This window comes from Mandrillus leucophaeus, unplaced genomic scaffold, assembly GCF_000951045.1.
Source record: "Mandrillus leucophaeus isolate KB7577 unplaced genomic scaffold, Mleu.le_1.0 Scaffold331, whole genome shotgun sequence".
NCBI lineage: Eukaryota > Metazoa > Chordata > Mammalia > Primates > Cercopithecidae > Mandrillus > Mandrillus leucophaeus.
Genome location: NW_012103488.1, coordinates 1,982,222 through 2,003,404, shown reverse-complemented (window position 1 = coordinate 2,003,404; position 21,183 = coordinate 1,982,222). Strand labels below are relative to the sequence as shown.

At 36.5% G+C, this 21,183-nt stretch overlaps 1 protein-coding gene across 2 annotated transcripts in view; it reads left to right on the top strand.

Annotated features, from left to right (window-relative positions):
• Nucleotides 1-21,183, top strand: part of EXOC6 (exocyst complex component 6) — a 218,817-nt gene that overhangs the window by 32,583 nt on the left and 165,051 nt on the right. The window lies entirely within an intron of this gene.

Sequence of the window (21,183 nt, the reverse complement as noted above, 5' to 3'; positions counted from 1 at the left end):
TCTAAACTCTCATGTTATTTTTTACCTGATCATTCTTGGATTGAGAAAGGTATGTTAAAGTCCCCTTTTATTAACTTGTTTCTCTTTCTTCTTGCATCTCCTATAGTTTCTGTTCGATGAGTTTGGTTTTGAATTTTAGGGTGTATAAATATTAATGTTATACCTTTATTTTGAAAAATAAAGATATTTATACACTTTATAGTCTTTAGCATTGTAAATCATTAGTGCATTATAAATGCACAAATAGTAAGTGCAAATTCAATTAATTTTCTGTTTTGTTTTCTATGATTGAGCAGTATTCTTTTTGTTTTGCTGTGAAGTTAGCCCTTCAGTGAAGTTCTTCTTAACTGTAGATTAAGATTCCTGTAAAAGACTTGGGTTAAGCATATAGTTCATCTCTTAAGCTATTATGCAAAGTGCACATTAGATCTGCTCTCGTCAGTCTGATATTTTTGTTTAATTTTCTAAAGTTTTCTAGGAAAGCAGTCTATTTTTGCATTCATTAATCTACTTAATTGTTTAAACTTTTTGAATTAAAATTTATTTTCGCAATTCAATTTATCCTAGAGGACAAATACAATTAAATATAGTGAGTGTTTTCATTTCTCATTTTTTGCGTTTTACCAAATGCCCAAAAGTCAACAGGAAGAGATACCTCTTTGGTCAGGAATGTAAAAACAGGAAGGAGGAAGTCTATTGCAAATCTGTGTTGGCTGATTATGAATTCAGGTTTCACCATGGAGGATGTTCATTAATGATCATCAGTGTGCTGTGCTGTTTTCCAGAATTACAGTGAGTATTAATGTCAGTAATACAGAATGTCAACACTAGTTATAGGAAGCAATGTTGACTAACACACGGCACTAGACTTTTTCCTGTGCATGGAAACAGGATACTATTTGTGAGAAAAAGTCAAGTAAAATTCAACATCAGAAATACAGAGAAAATCATTCTTCACTTTTTTGCTTTTGCTTGCTCTTGATGCTTTGAAGGGTCATATAATCCTTTAAGATATGAATGTGTCTTTTAAGAAACATATTAAGGTTTATCAATTCTGTCTTTAAAAATTCTTTGACAGAATGTCTTCAAATAAATTAGAGGAAGCATCTGGGCATTATTTTATAAAGCATTTTATGAGCACATGTACCAAACTAGATGAAATATTTCATGGAAAAGCACATAGAACGTGAGTATTATGTAAAGAAGAAATATTTTTCAGTATTCCGCGGTGAAAGGAATTGGATTCTGGGCCAGGCGCAGTGGCTCATGCCTGTAATACCAGCACTTTGGGAGGCTGAAGGTGGGCAGATCGCTTGAGGTCAAGAGTTTGAGACCAGCCTGGTCAACATGGTGAAACCCCATCTCTACTAAAATATTAAAAAATTAACCAGGTGTGTTGGTACATGCGTGTAATCCCAGCTACTTGGGAGGCTGAGGCAGGAGAATTGCTGGAACTGGGGAGGTGGAGGTTGCAGTGAGCTGGGATCGCACCATTGTACTTCAGCCTGGGCGACAGAGTGAGACCCTGTCACAAAAAAAAAAAAAAGAATTTTGGATTCTATGTATATACATTTTTTCCCCTCTTTAGTTGCTAGAAACTCTCAGTTATTCTGCAGCTACAGGATATAGCATTGGTTTGAATACCAAGCAACAATATTTTAGGATACTTACGTTAACTTCAGTTTTTTAGTTAGCAGTACAATATTGTTGATGTTTTGAAAAAACTAAAAGTGTGTAAAAATTTATATGACATACCATCATCATCATCATCAGTCTGGTGACCTCTTTGACATGCTATTTTCCTCAGGAGTCTAGTAACGTAAACCATGTCTTGACCCTTACTTCTGGATTATTATGTGGTAGGGCTTCCCAGCATTCTTTATGTTATGACACAAACAGAAAATTAGATCAAGAGCTGAGATGATCAATATTGTGGTATTCTCATAACTTACTCATTTGGGAAGATATGCTCTAACGTACTAGTCAGATGAAGGTGTCTGTAAACCTTTTTTTTTTTTTTTGAAAGGGAGTCTCGCTCTGTCGCCCAGGCTGGAGTGCAGTGGCCAGATCTCAGCTCACTGCAAGCTCCGCCTCCCGGGTTTACGCCATTCTCCTGCCTCAGCCTCCCATGTAGCTGGGACTACAGGCGCCCGCCACCTCGCCCGGCTAGTTTTTTGTATTTTTTAGTAGAGACGGGATTTCACCAGGTTAGCCAGGATGGTCTCGATCTCCTGACCTCGTGATCCGCCCGTCTCGGCCTCCCAAAGTGCTGGGATTACAGGCTTGAGCCACCGCGCCCGGCCTGTAAACCTTTTTTATTTGTAAGAATTGTGTGTGTGTGTGTGTGTGCTCACCCACACATGCACACCCATGTGAGCGTCTTTGTCCAGGATTTAAAAAACATTTGTAGTTGTGGTTAATCAAACCAACTTGAGTTAGCTTAGAAAAAAATGAAAAAATAAATGGTGAAGGTAACTGGGGTATTTTATGAAAATTTTAGGGCAGCCAAACTTTTTGAAAGACTGGAACAGAGAAGTGGAAAACCATGTTTCTTTCTATTTCTCCTTGATAACTTCCTTTGTCTTCATCCTTCTGTGAAGTCTGACTTTCTCTGCTTCTCTCTGTGCTTGGTGGAGGATGACCACCTATAGCTTTTATATGTTACACACATACCTGACTATATAAATTCCAGTTAATTTAAAATTCCTGGGAGTATATCAGATTGTACACCCCTGTTACAGTGTACTTTGATTGAAAGACACTATGCTGCTTGTCCAACCTTGTCAATGGGTAGCAGCTCTCAGAGAGAAGGTATGTATTATAGCAGTGTTTGTGCACTTTCCTAGGGAGAACTATAACTTTGATTGTAACTATAATCAGTTATTATATATAACTTTGATATGACTATAACTTTGATTATAGAAGAATCATGCTATCCCCAGGCACAGCCTAAATAAAGATTAAGAATCACTGTATGGGAGTTACAGTGAAATTCCCAGTAACAACAGATATCTTTCATACCAGTTAAACTGTTTGAATTATACACAATGCCATGTTCTTTCCTGTCCGTCTTTACCCATGATTGAATACCCTCCTCCTCCTTTCTCTACCAATTCAAATACTACCTATTTTTGAATTCTCCTATTTCCTCCATGAAATGTTTGCATCTTAGAATACTGCATTCTACGTGGATATGCACACACATATATTTTATATGTCTGGATTCTTATAGCATGAACTTTTAAAATGCTACACAGCGTTTTTTTTGTTGTTTGTAAATGTATGTCTTTGTATATGAATAAGTATATTTTGAATATAGGCCTAATTAGATTCCCCCTGAGATCTGTGATTTCATACATTTCTTATGAGTTCCTACTGTGTTACATAACAGAATGCCATGAGTACAGTAGATTTAGTAAATCCTTTTGGACTGAATTAATGAAAAACAAAAACTTTCTTTATAGAAAAACTTAAAAAATATAGAAGAATAGAGAGCAGAAAAAAATCACTTTTATTCCCACTAAAGGATAATCATTGTTGACATTAATTTGAGTTTTTTCTATGTATAGTGGGCATGTAGTAAATATTGAATATTTATTGAGCAAAGTTATGTTATTCAACATATTAAATGATGATTACTATTAAATAGTAGTGAAGTGAAGCAGTGGCTACATTGTATATAATTTTCATCCTGTTTTTTTCACCGAAATAAAAATACAATTTTTTTGATTATAAAAATACTAAATATTCATTTAAAAATTCAGAACAAATGTGTATGTATAAAAATCACTTAAAACTTATGGAGTAACCAAAAGTACTCCATATCTGATGTGTGTATTTCTGAGTTTGTCCTGTGAGTATATCTGTATTTGTGTGTTCATCTTTTTGAATTTAATATTGGCAATGCCTATTATAATGTTATAAGCGCTCTGTAAGGTAATTCTTTATGGTTGATTAATATTTTAAAGTTCATATATCTTAGCTTATTATTTCCTTATGTTGCACATTTAAGTGGTTCTCATTTTGTGTGAAATTTTATGAAAATAATATTAAATCTAAAATAATTTCTTAGTCAAGATCTTCATTCCTGGAGATAAAAGTAATCATGTAGGTAATTATAATAGCTAACATCTATTGAACATTTACTATGTGCCAATGTTTTAAACACTTAAATGCATTATTTAATCTTAACAAGAAGCAAATCAGGTACCATTGTTATACCCATTTGCAGCTGAGGAAATTGAGGTAGGGATAGATAGATTAGGTCATTTGCCCCCCTGCACCCAGTAATTGGTAGAGCTAGATGTGGATGCAGGCCATTTGACTCCAGAGCCTACGCTCTTAATCACTGTGCTTTGCCTTTTAACCTGGAGTATCAGATGGTGAAAGCTGCAGTGTCAAACATTATTAAATTTTAACCTAAAAAAGAGAGAGGGTTTAAAGAATGTGACCAGAATTGCACTCAGGAAGGGAGGATCCTGTATGACCAACCTGTGCTAGGGCAGAGGAGGCTCAGATCTTAAGATGAACTTACAGTAAAGTGATGTAGGTTCCTTCTTCCTCTGCAGTTCCCGGACAGGCCTCCAGTAGCTTTAGTGAGACCAATCTCCTGTTCGTTTTCCTTAGGAGATAGGGGCTGCTTAGTGTAAGAAAAATCACTGACACTTTTATCCTATGCATACCGCTTTTCCTTTCGCAATGATGGAAAAAACAAAGCAATGCAATCTTTTCCTACCTTCCCTTTTCATTGATACCCTCATTCATTCATTCCGGAGGTAAAAAAGAACTTAAACCAAGTTTGCTTTTAGGGCTGTCTTACTAGAAGGGATGGTTCTTTTTAGTTTGATAGAGCAAGCCTAATAGAATCTGCATAATGATTTTTTGTTTTTTGTTTTTGTCATCCCTGAATGGGAAGGCAGGCAACCACCCTTTGTGGTTTGTAAGGGAGTGTATGTATTGATGTTTTGGTATTGCCCACTTCATTGTGCAGGAGCTTAATTTGAAGAGAATTCGTTACTACAGGCATTGCCATAATAATCAGAAAGGTACTGTGGAAATCAGCAATGAATGTATTACTGACATTGAACATAAATAATATCAGCAACTGAATGACGATTTTTGCAGTCATCTCCTTTTACCTTTTTTTTTTTTCCTGTAATATCCTTCAACATTCCTTATGAGTCTTAAGATTTGTATTGTATACCTAGCTCTGGCCTTTTAGAAGCCACATGGTGTTGAATAAATCCCTTAACTTCTTTGAGGCTCATTTTCTTCGTCTGTGACATAGATGTAAAACCAGTTGTCCTTTATACTTCTCTAGGTTCTTGATATCAAATGCAGTGATGTATGCAGAATTGCTTTGTGGATTGCAAAGCACTAATATGGATGGAAAAAGATGATTTTTATTTTTTGTTTTGTTATTTATATTCTGCTTTTGAGTGGGAATTGCCCTTTTTCAACTTCTTGTTTTCTTTCCGATTCTTCTGCAGCACTGAGAAATGACCAATAAAAGTGGACTGTGTGGTCAGGGACAGTGATGGGAGTTGGGATCAGCCTTATATCACTATTTTTGTTTTCCTCCATACTACTTCTGGATATACTTATATGGCAAAATTCTTTTCCTTTGGAAAACATTTAGCAAATTAAATGTGTGTATATATATTACATATTTAGTTTTAAAAATGTATTTTGTCATTATGAAAAGGATATGTCTTTAGGTAAAAATAATACAAACCTTATGTTACATAGATAATGCAGATAGTTCCAGTTATCTGGTCTGTGGGCAAAAAGCAAGCACTTAAGGTCTTCAGCTCCAATCTTTTGTTCCATTTCCTATTGCTGGAATTTTCTATTCATTTCTTCTTGTTGGATAATTAAACTGGATGATGGTAGAGATGGTAAACCGGCATTTATTTATCCTTGCCCTGCTCAGCCTTGGGAGTGGGTGAATTCTAGCTGGTGGATTGACTGCTTTTATTTGTTTGCCATGTTATGGTTTAGGTTTTTCTGAGCATCTGCATCAGTAATTTGAAGTTGCTACAGTACTGATGGTGAGGTGACTGCTGATCTTGAGTCTCATCTACTTGATTTTCCTTATCCTCTTCATTGCAGTTCTTTCTAGGTTGTCTTTGGCAAGAAAGGTCCCTGTGGACATCTCTTTTTGGTAATGATGCCAAGCAGGCACATGAAGGTCCAAGACAGGGAAGAGGGCAAAAGAAGACAGCAAAAAAAGGGGCCTTAACCTTGATCCTAGGACTTTATAGGCTCCCCCTTTCCCATGATTCTTCCCTTAGGGTGGACTTTCCGCATGCCCAGTGCCCTCCTTACCCTTTGGAATTGAGCACACGCAGTGTGTTTAGGGAGTGATATGCATGCCCATCTGAGGTTTCCTTTCCTGTTTTGGTGGAGTGCGCCCCTGGAAGATCATACTTCACCATTTTTGTCTCATCACACATGCGTGCCTAGGAAGTGGCTTCTTCCTGGGGGTGTCAAATTATCATTTTTAGAGAGACAATGCCATAGTTGTCAAACTATCACCTGACATTTCTGGTGGGTGGCGGAGAGAGCCCTCTCCTGCCCTGCCCATGCCTATCTACTTGTAACAGTGACAAATGTGTTGTTTTTTTAAGCCAGGTTTTTCTCAATATACCTTAAAGGTTTTAAAATTGTTTTATACCTAGTCAAGTTAAGATTTTTAAGAACTTCATTTTTAATTTGTAATAAGAGCTTATCACTTTTTTCCAAAGAAATCAGCAAACTGACGCCACTTGTTAATAAGTCTTTAGAAATATGTATGTATTTCAGGGGGTTCTTTGTTTCAAAGTTAGAATTAAATATATTTGCATCTGGCTTTCATTTTTAAAATTTTCTGCAATTTAGTAAAGTTCTTGCTTCCACCTCAGGATATACTTTACACAATGTTGTCTTTGCCAGAACTGCCAAAAATTATCTTTTTAAACATTAACTTTGCTTAATGTTTTCCCCCTATAAAATGCTAATGTTATTATATAGTTTAGAAGTAGGTTAAAAGGCTTATAGAGGCCAGTTGTGGTGGTTCACACCTGTAATCCCAGCACTTTGGAAGGCTGAGACTGGAGGATCCCTCGAGACTAGCCTGGGCAACATAGGGAGACCACGTCCCTGCAGAATTTTAAGAAAATTAGTTGGGCATGGTGGTGCACACCTGTGGTCACAGCTACTGGAGAGGCTGAGGTGAGAGGATCACTTGGGCCTGAGGTCGAACCTGCAGTGGGCTGTGATCACACCACTGCACTCCAGCCTGGGCAACAGAGTAAGACTCTGTCTCTAAAAGAGAAAAAAAAACTCATAGGTCTGTTAGAAATTTTAGGTTATTTTTCATTCAGTAATTTCAGTATTATCCTCATATATGACATCTAACATGAATAAATCATAACAAATCATCTTTTGTAGATTTTCTAGTGCTGATGGAGAAGACAAGTAAAATATGTTTTTGTTTGTATTTGATTGATATTCAATTCCTTGTGGATCTTATCCATCAGTACTGATTTCTCATCAGTTTTCATATATGTAACTTTTATATATTTATTGTAAATTCAAACACTGATTTTAAGATATTCTTTAGTAAAATTATTATATGTGTTCTTTCAATATTTGAATGCCTGTTGTATGTCAGGTACTCTGTAATGTATAAAAGTTTATTCTGTGCTATGCTGTTTATACTTACCCATAGGAGCCTAGAATTGCCAGATAGTTTTTGTGCTGTTTATAATTCTGTTCTATGTTTTTTTAAAAAACAGTTATATTAAAGCAATAGGTAACAGGGTAAAACCACTTCAAAAAATGGGGAAATTTTATTTTTATTTTGATTTCATAATACTTAGTTGTTGATCAGGTTGAGTATGAGATTCACATCATATTTTAATGCAGTACTAAAGGAAAACACAGTCATCTTGGTTTTTGTAGGGATTTGTTTCCGGGAACCGGCGTGAATACCAAAATCCATGGATGGTGTAGTCTCCTATATAAAATGGTATAATATTTACATATAACCTATGCATATCCTCTCATGTACTTTAAGTCATCTCTAGATTACATATAATACCTAATAACAATGTAAATGTTGTGTAAATAGTGGTTTACTGTATTGGATAGAGAATAATGGCAAGAACAAAAGTTTGTACGTGTTTAGTATAGACGCAACCACTCATTTTTTTTCCTCGAATATTTTCCATCTGTGGCTGGTTGAATCCAGGGATACGGAACCCCCAGATACAGAGGGCTGACTGTACTTGGATTTCTAGAGGTTACTTTTTGGTAAAGGGTGCCCTCTAGTGAGCCTGTTTTTTTATTAAGATTTGTAGTTTATATCCTCACAGCACTTGTGAATTGGATGTAGAAATAGAAGACACCTTCAGTTCGCAAGGACCTTAGAAGATAAAATATACACTAAGTAGGGGGAGAGTAAGTTTGATGTGTTGTACATATTAATAAAAGATAATGTAATATAGACCTTATGTAAAAAAAAAAAAAAACTGGGAAAATTCCTGGTAATGGGAAAGTTATCCAGTATAGCTATTTATGAAATTAGCATTAAGGAACTGTCTTGAGCTGAAATTTGAAGGGAGTTTAAAATTAGTATTGAAGCATGTAGAGGGGGAAGGGCATCCAGGGGGTAGAAAATAAGTTTAGGACAGCATCAAAAAGCATTAGTGCCAAAAGGGAAAAAAATGGAGAAAAAAGGAATTATCTTGGGAAAGATTTTAAATTTAATACTATTTTAAATATTTTATGCAACTTTCCAAGTAATTTGTATTCTACATGAAAACTTTTTTCTTTTTTTTTAGGAATTCAGGAAAGACTTGGCTGGGCAGTTGTAGGTTGGGGTCTCTTATGTGGTTGTAGTCAAATGGATATTGGTTGCTGTCAGCTACCTGCTGGGACTGAAGTAATCTGAAGGCTCAACTGTACTAGACAGCCAAGATGGCTCACTCACATTGCTGGCAGTTGCTGTGGCTGTCATTTGGGAGTGGCTACATGTGGCCTCTCCAGCTTGTCATTTTTAGGATATCAGATTTCTTACATAGTGGATGGCTTTCTCCAGATTAAGTGTCTAAAGGAGGCAGGTAGATATTGCATGGCCTTTTCTAGTCTTTGAAGTCACATAGTGTCACTTCTGTCATATTCCATTGGTGAAAGTAGTCACAAGCCTGCCCAGATTAAAGGAAGGGAGTGTAGACCCTTCCTCTTATTATAAGATGTGCAAAGAATTTTGGATCTATGTCATACTACTACTTCATTTACTTTCTTGCCTCTCTGAAGAATAGGTTCAGTGTAGGTAAATTTTAATGATTTAAGGAATAATTGTGCTCTGTATTAAAGTTGCCTGTGTATATGCCTGTTTTCTGCACTTCATTTTCAGTTTCTATTGCTTATGCACTTACACAGTACTTAATATTGGTAGAAGGAATCTTTTCTTGACCTACCTATTATTTCCTTGGAGCGATTGTATTTCTTATTTGCTTCTGGATTGCAGAGTATCAGCAATGTAGTTTGACTGTGTCCCCACTCAAATCTCTTCTTAAATTGTAGTTCCCATAATCCCCACTTGTCATGAGAGGGACCAAGTGGAGATATTGAATCATGGGGGTGGTTTCTCCCATCCTGTTCTCCTGATAGTAAGTTCTTATGAAATCTGATGGTTTTATAAGGGGCTTCCCCCTTTGCTTGGCTCTCATTGTTCTTCTCCAGGCTGCCATGTGAAGAAGAACATGTTGGCCTTTTCTTCTGCCATGATTGTAAGTTTCCTGAGGCCTCCACAGACACGTGAAACTGTGAGTCCATTAAATCTCTTTTTCTTTATCAATTCCCCAGTCTCGAGTATGTCTTTATTAGCAGCATGAGGACAGACTAACACAATCAGGGAATGTTATGGGAAGGTTGTTATTCATGTTTGCTGTATTTGATAAAATGGTTGAAAAAATGTTAGGAGTACTGGATATGATACTTTTATATAGATTTTTTTCTTAGTATTTCATATTGTTGACTACTGTAGTAGAAATATTTTTATTCCAAGATTGAGTGGCTACTTTGAGCAGACCTTTTGTGCATTTAAGATAGGGAGGTGGTGGCCAGGTGCAGTGGCTTATGCCTGTAATCCCAGTACTGTGGGAGGCCAAAGCGAGTGGATCATCTGAGGTCAGGAGTTCAAGACCACCCTGGTCAACATGGTGAAACCCCGTCTCTACTAAAAATACAAAAATTAGCCAGGCATTATGGCAGGTGCCTGAAGCCCAACTATTTGGGAGGCTGAAGCAGGAGAATCACTTGAAACTGGGAGGCAGAGGTTGCAGTGAGCCAAGATCGCGCCACTGCACTCCAGCCTGGGCAACATGAGTGAGGCTCCGTCTCAAAAAAAAAAAAAAAAAAAAAAGAGATAGGGAAGTGGTGTCTTTACTATTTGTTGTTTAAAAGAAAATAATTCCACATCATGTGGCTTTATGAAAAAAGACCCCATCTCTCTAATGATAATTTATTTACTATCTTTAAATAATATTTTAGCCCTTTGTTTCTCACATGGTTGTTACTGAAATTTTGTGTTTCTTAAGTATATTTGGAGGCTACTGAAGAGAGTTGCAGTGTTTCAAGTCTCACTTCTGAGTCTAACTTCAGGGTTTCAAGTGGATTATAAATTGATATTGCAGAGGCTGCTCCACTGAAAGATTAGATCAGATTCTCAATTTATATCACAAAGAATACAAAGATTTACTGGAAACTGTGTCAGTGTAGCTTCTGCTACTTTTCAGGATCCATACAGGCGGCACAGAAAACTGCTGATAACTTTATCTGGGCAATGTAGGGCAATGTTCTCCATCTCAGAAAGCTTACTATTTGCTATATAACTGCCCTTTCATACTTGGGGCCTAGGTATGTCCTATTCTGAAAGAACTGTAACAATTCATGTGCTTCTGTTTAAAGTAATGTTTCCAAATCTTGGCTTTAAATCCATTGTGAACTAATTTGTTGCAGGAGAATTTGGTGAATTTACCACATTTACTGATACATCTAAATTCTCTATATTTTGAAATCATTTTGATATTGACAGCAAGTGATGTGTATTGGATAGGATGATTTTAATAGCTTTTGGTAATTTCTATTCTGTTTTTTTTGTGTGTGTGTTTGCTTTTAAAACTGTCTTTATAGCAGCATTTTAAAGAATGTTTAGTTTGTCAAAAGCTGGTAATTATCACATGGTTAGTTGTCCTATATAAATATATTTAATATTCAGAAAAATATAGTTTATAGTTAGTAACCAAAATTTCAGTATTAGTCAATAAGATTAGTACCTAGAATCTGAAAAGAATTCAGTTTAAATGTGAAATTGCTAAAGAAGTATCATATGTACTCTTACTAATATGAAATACCAAAGTTTAATTACTAATTATGAGAAATATAAAATGAAGATTGATATGCTAGAAATTAAGCTTGATATGCCATTTGAAGAACTGGTGAAATAATAGTAAAACTGCCTATAATGGAAGAATGAAGAATGCTCAGAAGAATGTGAAAGCAATTTTTTATTGATAGAAATACAAACTTAAGGCTAATGTATCATTTGAAAAACTGGCAGAAAATAGATTAGTGTTTGAAAAGGTATAAAATGACATTAGAAAGCATCCAAAGGAAGTCAGAAGTAACTGATAGTATTTTGTCAGGGGTAAAAGAGTTAAGTTTTGTTTTCTTTTTGTTTTGTTCTTTTCTTTTCTCTTCTTTTTTGAGATGGAGTCTTGCTCTGTTGCCCAGGCTGGAGTGCAGTGGTGGTGTGATCTTGGCTCACTGCAGCCTCTGCCTCCTGGGTTTAAGCGATTCTCTTGCCTCAGCCTCCTGAGTAGCTGGGACTACAGGTGCGTGCCACCATGACTGACTAATTGTTTTGTATTTTTGGTGGAAACAGGGTTTCACCATGTTGGCCAGGCTGGTCTCAAACTCCTGACCTCAAGTGATTCACCTGCCTCGGCCTCCCAAAGTGCTGGGATTACAGGCTTGAGCCACTGTGCCTGGCCTAAAGTTTTGTTTTCTGATAAAGGTTTGAAGAAAGCTTTGACACCAAAAGGTGTCAGTTGACACAAACAGTGTCAATGCCCAGGGATGCCTGAACAACATTTCTTCTTCTAGTTTTCCAGTATTTATAAGGCCATTTTCTTGCTAGTCTTTGTTTTTTCTTAAAAGCAGTTGATCGACATTAGTAAAATACATGAGAAAGTCAGCCAATGACTAGCGTTTTAATGGCAATTGCTCTAGGTACTTTCTCACATTACACTCTATGTAGATGTAGCCCCTGACCATGCTCTTTTGTGGTTATGCGACCAGTATATCTATTCTGTTAATGAACAAAGTATTCTGGGACAGAGAAAAGCCATTTTTATTTTGTCTAGAAAAGAAACTATACTACTCTAGTAAATATAAGTAATTTTGGAACATTTGAATTAGATACTTTGAGATTATATCAGATTTTCCTCAAAGTGTAGACATTATTTTAGTAAAAAACAGTAAATACATTTTATTTTCTTCACAGTTGTAATGGATTTATTCTTTTCAATGACGATTGCAGTGAATTAAAAAGATACCCAAAATAGTGTAAGGATATTACGTGATTTTTAACAAAAAAAGTATATAATATGTTGCCAGTGATGAGGTTTTTTTTCACAGTAGTACATCATGAATGTTTGTTTTCATCAGAAAGGGAACTTTTCCTTAAAAAAAAATACTGTGGAATATGATTACTAAGTCATTTATTTACAGAATATAGCATCTTTCCAAAAAAATTTAAAGTGGCAGTAGTTTCTCAGTTAAGACATTTGATTTGATGATAAAAGCATTAATTTCCAGTGAACCAATTTTAACATTTTAATATCTTACCTTTCTTTTTCTGTTTATTTTACTACCACTAGGTGGAGCCCTAAACACACAATTCAAGAAAGTATCTCTGCAAGATACTTCGTTTAAATTCCCTAAAGCCAATTTATGATCAGTTACAGTGAATTAACTCATGTTTAAACTTTGAAAACTTTTTGTTTTCAAGAGTTGATATAATGAAGATAGAAAATGTGTTTGGTACTTAAAATTTTTTTAGCTATACTTTTGAGACACATAACAGTATTTTTATACATTCCTAGTTGCTAAAATTAAAATGTGTAAGTAAAATCTTTAGTGTGGCATAAGCCATCTTTGTTCTCTGTTCACATGAAGGTTAAAGTCATCTCTCTTTTTTTTTTTTTTGAGATGGAGTCTTTCTCTGTCGCCCAGGCTGGAGTGCAGTGGCGCAATCTTGGCTCATTGCAACCTCTGCTTCTTCCCAGGTTCAAATGATTCTCCTGCCTCAGCTTCCCAAGTAGCTGGGATACAGGTGTGCACCACCACATCTGGCTAATTTTTGTATTTTTAGTAGAGACAGGGTTTCACCATATTGGCCAGGCTGGTCTGGAACTCCTGACCTTGTGCTCCACCCACCTCGGCCTCCCAAAGTGCCGGGATTACAGGGGTGAGCCACCGTGCTCGGCATCTCTTCTTTTAAAAATGATTTTGCGTCTGTACTTCTGTCTTGAGTTGCATTACATTTTGCCAGAAGTAGACATTTTATTGTGTTAAGCTTTTGGAAGGGATGACTGAGCTAACCCCCACCCACTCTCTTTTTTACTTTTAAACAAATTTTATTTTACTCATTTATTTATTTTACCTTTGCCCTGAATTCTCTTACATTGATGTGTCTTATCTATATATAGAGCACTAAGGTATACTCTTAGTGTACGTGGGAGAATGGAACATTTACTAATTTTCTAATGTTCGCTCTTGCTGGTTCTAGCATATAAATATGTGTGTGTTTGTTTGTAGGAACTTGATTAGACTTACCAATAGAAATTATAAAATTTTGGGAGACAGTTTGAAAGACAAAAATCATTTTCGTTAAAATTATTTATTGATTCAAAATTTAGAATGGCAATAAATCTAGCACTTTCATATATGAATTAGGTAGATATAACTATAAACCAACCTAGGCTGAAAGAGTCAATACTGCTAAACAGTATTTCCTTTCTGTTCCTACAAATCAGAATTTCAAAGAATAGTGATTATCGTTTAAAGAAAAATGGCTTTTTCAGTCTCTTCAACTGAGGTCAAGTACAGGGCCCTTGGTTTTCTCTACTTCTTTTTGCTCCTCCTTATTTTGTTGCATTTGTAATTTAAAACTGCCTATTAGCTATGCCTCAGTTATCATCTGCCTTTTCTGTCCATTGGTTGATTTCACCTGATGGGTGCAACAGTGCACATCAGGGATTCCCTATTGAGTCATTCTCAATTGTTGATCTTCAAAGGTGATCTGGTTGGTTGCTATGCTGGTAACTTCCGTCTGCATTCCATGCCACTTATCACCATTTCTGACTGGAGAGTCTATGTAACATAATAGTTCAGAGCACTGACTTTGGAGTCAGGTACACCTGGGGTTAAGTCTTGACTCTGTTACTATATGACTTCACACTCAATGCCTTAATCTTCCCGAACTACATTTGTAAATTGTGATGCTAACAGAATCCATGTAAAGCTGCAATGATTACCATAATTAAGCCAGAAGTATGTCTGGAATAGCAAATGGTTATCTAGGGTCAGGAGAGAGTTGGGACAGCCTGAGACTTAGTAATTGGTAGATCAAGACCGACTCTTCTCATTCACAGTACTAATTATTTAATTTTTTTATTGGAACTTATGGTTCTGTTTTTAACAGTGAATACTTAATGAGAGAATGCATGTAAAGCACTTAATACATAATAAGTACTTGGTTGGTTGTTATTATTTTTGTCATTACCATCATTAAGCCAGAAGCAGCAGACATGACTCCTGTCTGGCCAGTTAAGTCACTGTGGGGAATTGCTGACCTGAAGAGCACATCTTCTCTTCATTTTCTTCTCCCTCCACCATCTTTCTAAATTATCAGGCTGTCCCTACTCTCTCCTGGCCCTTGGTAACCGTCTAGGGTTAACCCTAGATGATTATCAAGAGAAAAGGTTCATAATTTCTGCTATGCATACTGTGTGTCAAGAAATTCTTGGGATAAGAGTAGCTTTTGTTTTTTTCCTCATTCCAGTGTTGATACGTATCCACCTTTTCTCCTTTCTTGCTTCTCTCCATTCAGTCATCTATTTATTATTGGCCTTATTAGCAAATTTCTAGACTATTTTAAATATTACTTTTTATCAACTTAAGTAGAGGATTAAGTCAACTACATATAGTGACTAATTTCATTTTTTTTTTAGAGACGAAGTTTTGTTCTTATCGCCCGAGCTGGAGTGCAGTGGTGTGATCTAGGCTCGCTGCAACCTCTGCCTCCCGGGTTCAAGCAGTTCTCTCCTGCCTCAGCCTCCCGAGTAGCTAGAATTACAGGCGCCTGCCACCACACACAGATAATTTTGGCATTTTTGGTAGAGACAGGGTTTCACCATGTTGGCTAGGCTGGTCTCAAACTCCTGACTTCAGGTAATAGCCCCGCCTCAGCCTCCCAAAGTGCTGCGATTACAGGCGTGAGCCACCACACCCAGCCGATTAATTCCATTTTGAGTGCTTGCTTGCTGGCTTTTAGATTTGTTCTGCATTTATTAAAATGACATAGATCTAGGAACTTTCTAGGCTTTTTCTAGGGCCAGTATTCTATCATTTGATGAATTTTTGATTCTGGCACTTGCCTGATCCTTCAGTACATTCTTTAAATGCAATTTATTCCTGTGGTTTGGAACTTTTACTCACCTCAATGACTTTATTTCTGTGTACTCTGCTCATTGATACGGATTGTGGGTGACAAGTGGTGGTATCAGCTATGAGTACAGCTTGGTGCATGTCTGGAATAGCAAATGGTTATCTAGGGTCAGGAGACAGTTGGGACAGCCTGAGACTTCGTAACAGATCAAGACCTACTCTTCTCATTCACAGTACTAATTCCTTAATAATATTTTTTATTTCTTTCATTGGAACTTATGGTTCTATTTTTTAACAGCAGAAGGCATGGAATGTTTTCCTCTCTCAGGCTTTGGTTTTCTATTAATGGAGGGTGGGTATTGCATATATTCCAATATTGTTTTTCTCCATTATAACATCAACAGAGAAAGAGGAGTTCACCTCTGATGCTATAATAGATGCACTGGCAGTATCCTGAATTACTGTAAAACAGGAGGAGTTTTGTTTTTAAAACTTTGAAGAATATATTGGAAAAACATACCAAAGGATTTACTTTGAGAACTTTCTAAACTGAAATAGACTTCTGAGAAAGAACTATTGTTCTCTTCTCCCTGTTTATTTATATGTTGTTACTCTTTTTTTAAAGGGATAACAGTATTTCTTTTATACCCACAAAGGTAGTCAGATCCTTCCTTGAAGGGACTCTGTATTCGGGTAGTCCTGAAATATCTCTTGCTAGATTTTTGCTCCAATGTGATAATTGTAATAGAAACAATTCTTTTGGTATATTATGTTTATTATTTGGTATTTTAAGAGCCAGATAAATGTCCAACTTTTAATAAAATGTTAAAAAACATAGAAATGTGTCTATATATTAAATAAATAGAATACTTCTCATAATTATGAAATAAAAATTTATTTATAAAACAGCAAGATCAGTTCGATAAACTTCTTGCACAAGAATTTTCCTTAAAAATAATGTTATTTAGTTAGTAGTTCTTGTTATACATGTTAATTGTGGGAAAAGTACGAAGTTACTTCCCAGCTAGGCTATGTTGAGCAAATCATTTTTCATTTTTCATTTATCATTTATCATTTCTATACCTGTTTATTCATTTGTGAAAAAGAGGCAGTGATATTTTCTCTGATGTGTATAAGAAATAAATGAAACACTAAATGTAAAAAATGCAGAAGGACATATAAAAATGTTAGGTGTTAGTGGTAGTTAGATCCCTTGGTGTGATAATTGAGTGTTGGTCATATTTATTTGATGTTTGTCTCTAGTACTCAATTGTTCAGCCACTGGTTCACTTGTTTAACAAGGATTTGGTTGTCTCTTATGTGCATACTATACTAGTCGTTAGTATATGTTGAGCACTTACCATGTGTCAGTTATTGTTTAAGAATTTTTCATGTTTACTAATTTAATCCTCCTAACACTCTAATGTAGATACTATTTTTTTAAAGACTTCTTTTCTTTAGAGCAGCTTTAGGTTTCCAGCAAGATTGGGAGGAAGTACAGAGATTTCCCATATATTCCCTATCGTACTCATCCAAAGCCTCCTCAGTGTCAATATCCCTCATCACAGTAGTAGATTTTTAAAAAAATGATGAACCTACATTGACACATCATTATCATTCAAGGTATAGTCTAGATTCATTTCCTTGCATGTGGATGTCTGGTTGTTTTAGCACTATTTGTTGAAGACTATCTTTTCTCTATTGTATTACCTTTGCTCCTTTGTCAAAATTCAGTTGACTGTGTTTATGTGGGTCTATTTCTGGGCTGTCTGTTCTGTTCCATTGAGCTGTTTGTCTCTTGTTTCGCCAATACCATGCAATCTTGATGACTGTAACTTTATAGGAAATCTTGGGTCGTGTTGTCAATATTCCAATTCTTTTCTTTTCTTTTCTTTTCTTTTCTTTTCTTTTCTTTTCTTTCTCTTTCTCTTTCTCTTTCTCTTTCTCTTTTGAGTAGGGCTTTCTCTGTCACCCAGGTTGGAGTGCGATGGCACAATCATGGCTCATTGCAGTCTCAAACTCCTGGGCTCAAGCAATTTTCCCATCTCAGCCTCCTGAGTAGCTGGGACTACAGGTGTATGCCACCATGCATGGCTGAATTTTGTTCTTTTTCAATATTGTGTTGGCTATTTTGAATCTTTTGCCTTTCTATATAAACCCACGGATCAGTTTATCGATGTCTGCAAAATAACTTGCTGGGATTTTGATTGAGATTGCCTTGAATCTATAGATCAAATTGGGAAGAACTGATATCTTAATGATACTGTCTTCTTCTTCATAAACATGGAATAGTTCTTCATTTATTTAGTTCCTTGATTTTTTTTTAATCAAAGGTTTGTAGTTTTCCTCCTATAGATCTTATGTATTTTTTAGATTTATATCTAAGTATTTCATTTTGGAGGATGCTAATGTAAATGGTATTGTGTGTTTCACTTCAAATTCCACTTGTTCTTTGCTGTGTGTGCTATTTTTATCCCTATTTTATGGTTGTGAAAACTGATACTTAGAGGATTCAGGTGGCTTACCTGAAGTTAAACTGCTAGTAAGTGCCTTTTCTAATTCCATCCATTCATCTATTAGTTCATCCATTTATTAATGAATTATTTGTTGAGCTTCTGTTATATGATAGACACTATTCTAGGGCTCGGGATACAACAGGGAACAAAACAAAAACTCTGTGTTCTCATGCAGCTTACATTTCAGTAGGGGAAGACAGATAATACTTAAAAGTGTGAAACAAAGAATATATTCTATAGTGGAAACAATGATATAGTGATAAACTCCTTTATTTTAGAAGATTAAAAAATAAAGCAGGGAAGGAGATAGTGTGTGTGCGTGTGTATATCTGTCTGTCTGACTGTCTATCTGTGTCTCTATCTAGTTTATCTAGGTAGCGTAGATGGGAATATGCCTGTGTATTAAGGAAGCCACGAGGAGGCCAATGTTGCTGCCGTGGAATAAGTAAAATGGAAAGTAAGTAACAGGAAGTAAGATCAGTGAGGTAAAAGAGGCAAAATTATGTAGGGTCTTACAGGCTGTTGTAAGAGAAATTGGATTTTGAGCAGAAGAGAGACATGGGATCTGCCTTAGGTTTTAATGGGATAATTCCCATTACCTGTCATCTGGCCACTATGTTGAGAACAGACTGAAAGGGAACAAGGATAGAATCAGGGAGACCAGTTAGGAAGCAGTTGACAGTAATCTAGGCAAGATGTGTTGTTGGCTTAGTCCAGGGTGATACCAATGGGGAGGTAGTTTGCTGGAGAAAGAGAATAATCAGGGATGAGTCCAAGGTTTTTTGTCTAAGCAACTAGAAAAGTGGGGTTTACTGAGATGAGGAACACTATGGGAAGGGCAGGTTTTGTGGAAGGAGATCAGGAGGAATTCACTTTCGGACATACTTAAGATGCTTATGAGACATCTAATTGGAAAGATATATGAGTTTGAGGAGGGGTCAGGGCAGAGATAAAAATTTGGCAGGTGTCAGTGTGCTTATGGAATTTAAAGCTACAAGTCAAGATGACATGGAGAGAGATAGAAAAGAGAATATGTCCAAGATCAGAGCCTAGTTCTAACTCAGCTCTTACAGAACCTAAATTCTTTTTTAAAAATTAAAAAAAAAAAATAGAACTTATATTTGACCTACATTAGAATGTAGGCATAGATGCTAAGAGCCTAAATTCTTTTTTTTTCTTTTTTAGATGGAGTCTCACTCTGTAACCCAGGCTGGAGTGCGGTGGCATGATCTCTGCTCGCTGCAACCTCTGCCTCTCGGGTTCAAGTGATCCTCCAGCCTCAGCCTCCCGAGTAGCTGAGATTACTGGCACCTGCCACCGCACCAGTTAATTTTTGTATTTTTAGTAGAGACAGTGTTTCACCATGTTGGCCAGGCTGGTCTCAAAAGCTCCTGACCTCAAGTGATCTGCCCGCATCGGCTTCCAAAATGCTGGGATTACAGGTGTGAGCCACTGGCTGCCAGGAGCCTAAATTCTTAATAATTGGTGTCCTGTATTAGAGAGTGTACTCATTAAAAACCTAAGACAGAGGCTGCCCCTCAAGAAGTTTATGGTGTATTTGGGGAAACAAAATATAAACACAAAACTTGTAAATTATAATACGAAGTAATATATGATTACATGTCAGAATAACTGTAAGGGGTTGTAAGTTTACCTGTCCTGCAGAAGAAAAGATTACTTGGCATGGGAATTATTGGCAAAGGCCTGCTGGAAGAAATGGGACTTGAAATGAACCTCAGACAATGGGCAACAGATGTGGGGGTGAGGTTTGGAAAGTTCCCAAGACCACTTTCGGGTTCAAAAATTTGCTAGAGGGACTCACAAAATTCAGCAAAGTTGTTATACTCATAGTTACTGTTTGTTACAGCAAAACAACAACAACAAAAACTTTCAAAAAACTACACAGATTAAAATCAACAACAGAAAAGGCACATAGGACAGGGACTAGGAGAGTTCCACGAGTGAGCTTTCAGTTGTCCTTTCTCAGTGGAATTGTGGGGACAACACTTACTGCTCCTAGCAGTGATGTGTGGTAACACGCATGGAATATCGTCAATCAGGGAAGCTCATCCAAGCTTTGGTATCCAGGATTTTTACTGGGGTTTGGTCATATAGCCATGACTGACTACCCATGTAGACTTGGCTGTCTGCCCACATTGCTGACCTCCTTCCCCTCCACAGCTAAAACCGTGTGGCCTCAGGCCTCATCATCAGTCACACTGTTAGCATCTGCTATTTGGCAGTCGGAGGCTTCCAGGTAAACGAAGAAGACACTTAGGCAGGGCATGCCAAAGGCTTTCCTCCCAGGAATCAGTGGCAAGGGTAGTCCTTTACTGCATGGTGAATAGAGGGGTGCGCTCTCTGTGGAGACAGCATGAGCTGAGAGACAATAGGAATGAATATGCCATGTTTAGAAAACATTGTGGTGACTGCAATATGGGCTCGCACCTGAGAATGTGAACTCTGGAATCGGACTGTCAGGAGTCATATCCCAGCTATTGCTTGCTGGTTGTGGAATTTATGGCAGTTCAGTAATCTGTAAGTCTTCTGTAAAGCAAGGGTAATGACAATACCTACTTTATAGCCTTGTTGTGGGGATTAAAGAGTTAACATATAAAGCATTTAGAACATGAGCATTTACTTTACATAGTAAATGCTGTAAAAATCATGAGTTTGTTCATTCATTCTTTAATCATTCATTCACTCAGTGATTCTTTTTTTTTAATGTTAGTATGTTAAAAACTTGTATTAGATCCACATCTCCTGAGCCTCATACCTTTATTTTCAGACACCTCATGTTATATCTAGAGCTTGTGTGGCTCTTTATCATGTTCAAGAAGAAATAAAATACTTTCACACAAATGATTTCTACTAAAGATAATATTATCATCAGTTTATTTGTTCAGGGATTTAATTTTAAGATATCAGCTCTTGCAAAGATCAGGCT